Source organism: Oncorhynchus mykiss, chromosome Y (assembly GCF_013265735.2).
Source record: "Oncorhynchus mykiss isolate Arlee chromosome Y, USDA_OmykA_1.1, whole genome shotgun sequence".
Taxonomy (NCBI): Eukaryota; Metazoa; Chordata; class Actinopteri; order Salmoniformes; family Salmonidae; genus Oncorhynchus; species Oncorhynchus mykiss.
In genome coordinates this window covers 18,827,443-18,834,412 of record NC_048593.1, presented here as the reverse complement: position 1 = coordinate 18,834,412, position 6,970 = coordinate 18,827,443, and positions in this window count along the sequence as shown.

Here is a 6,970-nt window from a genome sequence, read left to right as displayed (position 1 = left end):
CTCTGACTCACAAAGTGAAGGAGCTGAGATTCATTCTGTGAACAAAGCTACTTGTGACATTTCAGAAAAGTGAGAGCCTATGATCTTTGTGCACGAGGTCCAAACCAAAATATCGTCAAGTGTGTTTAAAAAAAAAACTTGCTCTCTGCTATGGACATGTGTGTCAAGAGAAGTGTGTGCAATTTTCTGTTCCAAGTCTATGCAGAGCTGCAGTCATATTTAGCGGAAATAGCAGAAGGCTATTTGAGCTATATACTGGACTTAATGGACTGAGCCTCCTCATACTGTGCCTGGTGCTCCATATGAACTGCATTCAAATGTTTGTGGGCATTCATGCTTGTATTACGCATGTGATGTGCGCATGCTTGTTTGTTTACTTATCAAAGTGATGATAATTGAGATCAGATTATGACCAAAAGGATATCATGATATCCAAAAATAAATAATAATATGATTCCCATATCGGTATAGTTCTCTACATCATAACTGTTGTAAATATGACAACTCTTAAGAGGTTTCTCACAAGCCACAAGTGGTTCCAACATGAAGGGTCATCAATGTTACCCAGCAGAGACTGCATGACAGAGAGATACAAAGGGACACAGAGGTGAGTCCTTCACTCCCACAGGAGGACAGGTCAGGAACACATGTAAATAAGTCAATCAATCAAATGTATTTATAAAGCCCTTTTTACATCAGCCGATGTCACAAAGTGCTGTACAGAAACCCAGCCTAAAACCCCAAACAGCAAGCAATGCAGGTGTAGAAGCACGGTGGCTAGGAAAAACTCCCTAGAAAGACAGGAACCTAAGAATAAACCTAGAGAGGAACACGGCTCTGAGGGGTGGCCAGTCCTCTTCTGACTGTGCCGGGTGGAGATTATAACAGTACATGGCCAAGATGTTAAAACGTTCATAGATGACCAGCAGGGTCAAATAATAATAATCACAATGGTTGTAGAGGGTGCAACAGGTCAGCACCTCAGGAGTAAATGTCAGTTGGCTTTTCATAGCTGATCATTAAGAGTTAGAGACAGAAGGTGCGATAGAGAGAGAGAGTTGAAAACAGCAGGTCCGGGACAAGGTAGCACATCCGGTGAACAGGTCAGGGTTCCAAAGCCGCAGGCAGATCACTTGAAACTGGAACAGCAGTACGACCAGGTGGACTGGGGACAGCAAGGACTCTTCAGGCCAGGTAGTCCTGAGGCATGGTCCAAGGGCTCAGGTCCTCTGAGAGAAGAGAGAAAGAGAGAGAAAACTGGAGGGAGCATAGTTAAATTCACACAGGACACCGGATAAGACAGGAGAAATACTCCAGATATAACAGACTGACCCTAGCCCCCCGACACATAAACAATTGCAGCATAAATATTGGAGGCTGAGACAGTAGGGGTCGGGAGACACTGGCCCCACCCGACGATACCCTCGGACAGGGCCAACCAGGCAGGATATAACCACACCCACTTTGCCAAAGCACAGCCCCCACACCACTAGAGGGATATCTTCAACCACCAACTTACTACACTGAGACAAGGCCCTGTATAGCCCACAAAGATCTCCACACGGGACGAACCCGAGGGGGGCGCCAACCCGGAAAGGAAGATCACGTCGGTGACTCAACCCACTCAAGTGACGCATCCCTCTTAGGGACGGCATGGAAGAGCACCAGTAAGCCAGTGACTCAGGCCCTGTAATAGGGTTACAGCAGAGAATCTCAGTGGAGAGAGGGGAACCGGCCAGGCAGAGACAGCAAGGGCAGTTCGTCGCTCCAGAGCCTTTCCGTTCACCTTCACACTCAAATCTAATTTATTTATATAGCCCTTCGTACATCAGCTGATATCTCAAAGTGCTGTACAGAAACCCAGCCTAAAACCCCAAACAGCAAGCAATGCAGGTGTAGAAGCACGGTGGCTAGGAAAAACTCCCTAGAAAGGCCAAAACCTAGGAAGAAACCTAGAGAGGAACCAGGCTATGTGGGGTGGCCAGTCCTCTTCTGGCTGTGCCGGGTGGAGATTATAACAGAACATGTCCAAGATGTTCAAATGTTCATAAATGACCAGCATGGTCAAATAATAGTACTCCTGGGCAAAAGACTACACTCAATCATATGACCTACCGAAGAGATCAAATCAAATTTTATTTGTCATATACACATGGTTAGCAGATGTTAATGCGAGTGAAGGGAAATGCTTGAGTCTTCAATAAAGACTTAAAGGTTGAGACCGAGTCTGCGTCTCTCACATGGATAGGCAGACCATTCCATAAAAGTGGAGCTCTATAGAAGAAAGCCCTGCCTCCAGCTGTTTGCTTAGAAATTCTAGGGACAATAAGGAGGCCTGTGTCTTGTGACCATAGCGTACGTGTTGGTATGTACGGCAAGACCAAATTGGAAAGACAGGTAGGCAGGCGCAAGCTCATGTAATGCTTTGTAGGTTAGCAGTAAAACCTGGAAATCAGCCCTGCAGGAAGCAAGTGTAGAGAGGCTAGCACTGGAGTAATATTATCACATTTTTTGGTTCTAGTCAAGATTCTAGCAGCCGTGTTTAGCACTAACTGAAGTATATTTAGTGCTTTATCCGGGTAGCCGGAAAGTAACCTAGAAGTGACAAAAGCATGGATACATTTTTCTGCATAATTTTTTAACAGAAAGTTTCTGATTTTTGCAATGTTACGTAGATGGAACAACGCTGTCCTTGAAACAGTCTTGATATGTTCGTCAAAAGAGAGATCAGAGTCCAGAGTAACGCAGAGATCCTTCACAGTTTTATTTGAGACGACTGTACAACCATCAAGATTAATTTTGTCAGATTCAACAGAAGATCTCTTTGTATCTTGGGACCTAGAACAAGCTGTTTTGTCCGAGTTTAAAAGTAGAAAGTTGCAGCCATCCACTTCCGTATGTCTGAAACACAGGCTTCCAGGGAGGGTAATTTTGTGGCTTCACCATGTTTCATCGAAATGTACAGCTGTGTATCGTCCACATAGGAGTGAAAGCTAACATTATGTTTCCGGGTGGCATCACCAAGAGGTAAAATATATAGTGAAAACAATACTGGTCCTAAAACGGAATCTTGAGGAACACCGAAATTTACAGTTGATTTGTCAGAGGACAAATGTCAAAATGTGATCGATGATATCAAAAGCAGCACTAAGGTCTAGGAGCACGAGGACAGATGGACTGCTGAAGTTAAAGCCATTCTTGCTTGGGGAATGCTGTTGTTTAGTTAATTTTGCGATAGCATCAAAAACACATTTTGGATTGTTCTCATTCTCCTCAATTAAGTTGGAAAAATAGGATGATCGAGCAGCAGTGAGGGCTCTTCAATACTGCACAGTACTGTCTTTCCAAGCTAGTCTTAAGACTTCCAGATTGGTGTAGCGCCATTTCCGTTCCAATTTCCTGGAAGCTTGCTTCAGGGCTCTGTATTTTCTGTATACCAGGGAGCTAGTTTCTTATGAGAAATGTTTTTTGTTTTTAGGGGTGCGACTGCATCTAGGATGGGGTCCGTTACTCCTCAGCAGGCCAGGCTTGTTCCTGTTTGTGGGTGAGTCCCAGAAAGAAGGCCAATTATCTACAATTTCTACCTTTTGGGAGGGGCAGAAAACAGTTTCCAACCAGCGATTGGACCTGCTGTAGAGCTTATCACTCCCCCTAACTGGGACGAGACAGATACAATTACTCGATGCCAACATCTTTCTAGCTGATTTACATGCTGAAGCTATGTTGCGCTTGGTGACCTCTGACTGTTTCATCCTTACATCGCTGGTGCCTTCGTGAATAACAATATCCCTATACTCTACACTCGCCAGTTTTAGCCTTAGCCAGCACCATCTTCAGATTAGCCTTAACGTTGGTAGCTCTGCCCCCTGGTAAACAGTGAATGATCGCTGGATGAGTCTAATACTGCGGATAATGGAGTTTCCAATGACTAGGGATTTCAATTTGTCAGAACTAATGGTGGGAGGCTTCGACGTCTCAGACCCCATAATGGGAGGAGGAGAGACCAGAGAAGGCTTGGCCTCTGACTCCGACTCGTTGCTTAATGGGGAGAACCGGTTGAAAGTTTCTGTCGGCTGAATTAGCGACATCGGTTGAGCATTCCTACAGCATTTCCTTCCAGAAGCCATGAGAAAATTGTCCGTCTGCGGGGATTTTGCGAGGGAATTTATACTACTATTTGTACTTATTGGTGGCACAGATGCTGTTTCATCCTTTCCTACACTTAAATTACCCTTGCCTAACAATTGCGTCTGAAGCTGGGCTTGCTGAAGGGTCAACCTCACCATAATACCCTGACTACACCGCTCGTGTCGCGTGCGCAAGCGTTGCAAAATACATTTTGAAATCTATGTTATTCAATTATTGCACCCACACTGCTCGCGCGCGTCAGCGAGTGTCTGCGTTGCCAAGGGCTAAAATAGAAGTAATTTCTATTTCTGACGCAGATCGCGCTGCAAGTCCTGCCTCTCCCATCTCCTCATTGGTTTATAGAAGCAGGTACCCACGTGCCATCTCCTCATTGGTTATACCCACGTGGGTGATTGAAAGACGAACCGTGTTGCCGGTTGTCGTGGTCATACTATGAAAGTTTAGATGCCAATCACAATATAAGTTTAAAGATGAAAAAGCCTGGAATGAGGAGAGATGACTAGAAACGATTCGGTTGACCGTTTCATGTGTGGATTAAATGTTGGAGTAGAGGACCTTGTGCATTTCAGGTCAAATAACAACCTAATGTTTATATCCCAGGACAAATTAGCTAGCAACAGCAAGCTAGCTAAATAGGACAAGTTAGAAAAGCAAGTGCAAGCTAACTAGCTAAATTGCCATAAATGTTTAATGCTTTTCGACCTGTCCCCAAATGAATGTCATTGGTTCAGAGTTTGTTTTGATATTTTAACCTGCATGTCGTGACCTGCGTGTCATCTATGCACGATGGCGCACGCACGCAGCCGGTTTGGGTTCCGTAAGGCGATTGTTCTCCTGTATATTATGAGTACAGAGATTGCAATTAGAAGGCTTAATGTTACTACTTAGCTTTGGCTGGTGGAGGCCCTGTAGAACCATGTCCAGATAAAGCGTCTAGGGTGAAAAAGTTGAATTAGGAAAGTCGAGCAAGCACATTTTTTAAAATATATAATACGGTAATTAAAAAGTAAAAACTGGAAAATTGTCAGGTAGCAAAGTAGCGTTAGCAACAAACCGCACAGCAGCACGTAAACAAGTCCACAAGTCCATAAGTTTGTCATTCTCATAGGATGGTTGGTAATGCAGGGTACAGACGGACATAGAAGGGCACTAAGAATAGTTGGTAACACATTATGACACGGTCATAACAATGTCACAACAGCTGACATAACTTGCATAACCTGTCATAATACAGTCATAACACTGCCATGAATGTTTGTGTCATATATTGCATTATTTTATGGCTGGTTATGGCACCTACGTAAGAATGTCAAAACCTACATTTACGGATAGCCAGGGGCACACTCCAACACTCACACATAATTTCCAAACTAAGCAATTGTGTTTAGTGAGTCCGCCAGATCAGAGGCATTAGGGATGACCAGGGATGTTCTCTTGATAAGTGTGTGAATTGCAGGACCATTTTTCTGTCCTGCTAAAAATTCAAAATGTTACAAGTACTTTTGGGTGTTAGGGAAAATGTAGGGAGAAAAAAGTACATCATTATTTTTAGGAATGTAGTAGAGTAAAAGTTGTAAAGTACAGATACCCCCAAAACAGATGCAGTTTATACCTGAGCACAGATCAGTTAGATATTGTTAGTTTATATCGGAGAGCAGATCAGTTAGATATTGTTAGTTTATACCTGAGCACAGATCAGTTAGTGGAACCTATTTTGAAATGTAAGGAGCTGCAATGCAATGAACAAAATGCATTCCTATTCAGTCATTTAAATTCAATATTCATGAACCATTTAGACATTCTTATCTTTTATATTATCGTAATCTAAATCGCACAAAAGTGCCGAAAACATATTCACAGATATTAAACTAGGTAGAAAATTATTATTGGACTGATGCCCATGCAAACACCGTGAGTGACAGCTGCTCAGTGGTGAAAAAAGTACCCAATTGCCATACTTGAGTAAAAGTGAAAGTTACCCGGTAAAATGTTACTTTAGGAAAAGTCTACATGTATTTGGTTTTAAATATAGTTAAGTATCAAAAATAAATGCAATTGCAAAAATATACTTAGTATAAATAATTTCAAATTTCTGATATTAAGCAAACCAAACAGCACAATTTTATCAAAAGTAAAAGTATAAATCATTTCAAATTGCTTATATTAAGTAAACTGAACAGCACAATTTCCTTTTATATTTTTTACAGATAGCCAAGGGCACACTCCAACACTCAGACATAATTTACAAACATTTGTGTTTAGTGAGTCTGCCAGATCAGAGGCAGTAGGGATGACCCGGGATGTTCTCTTGATAACTCTTGATAACTGCAAGAATTAGCCAATTTTCCTGTCCTGCTAAGCATATTCAAAATGTAACGAATACTTTTGGGTGTCAGGGAAAATGTATGGAGTAAAAAGTACATTAGTTTCTTTAGGAATGTAGTGAAGTCAAAGTAAAAGTTGTCAAACATATAAATAGTAAAGTACAGATACTACTTAAGTACACCACCACCACTTAAGTTACACCACTGCAGCTGCTTGAGTACAGACAGTGGTTGTGATACTCCAGGACCAGTGTGCCAATTAAACATCTGTTTTAGCTGTTCCTAGCATGACAAGAGCCTGAGCTGGCCATACGTTCAGCTGACCGTGACTAATGAAAACTGGCTAAAAATAGGCTCATCATTCATTCTGTGCTTTCTGCTTCATTTGAGCAAGTCAACCAAGGAGAAAATCGGATTCCTTTCCCCGGACAGGACAAATGGATGGACCAGAGGGGAGATGAGGCGTCAGAGAGGAAGACGTGACTGACCAAGCAGAG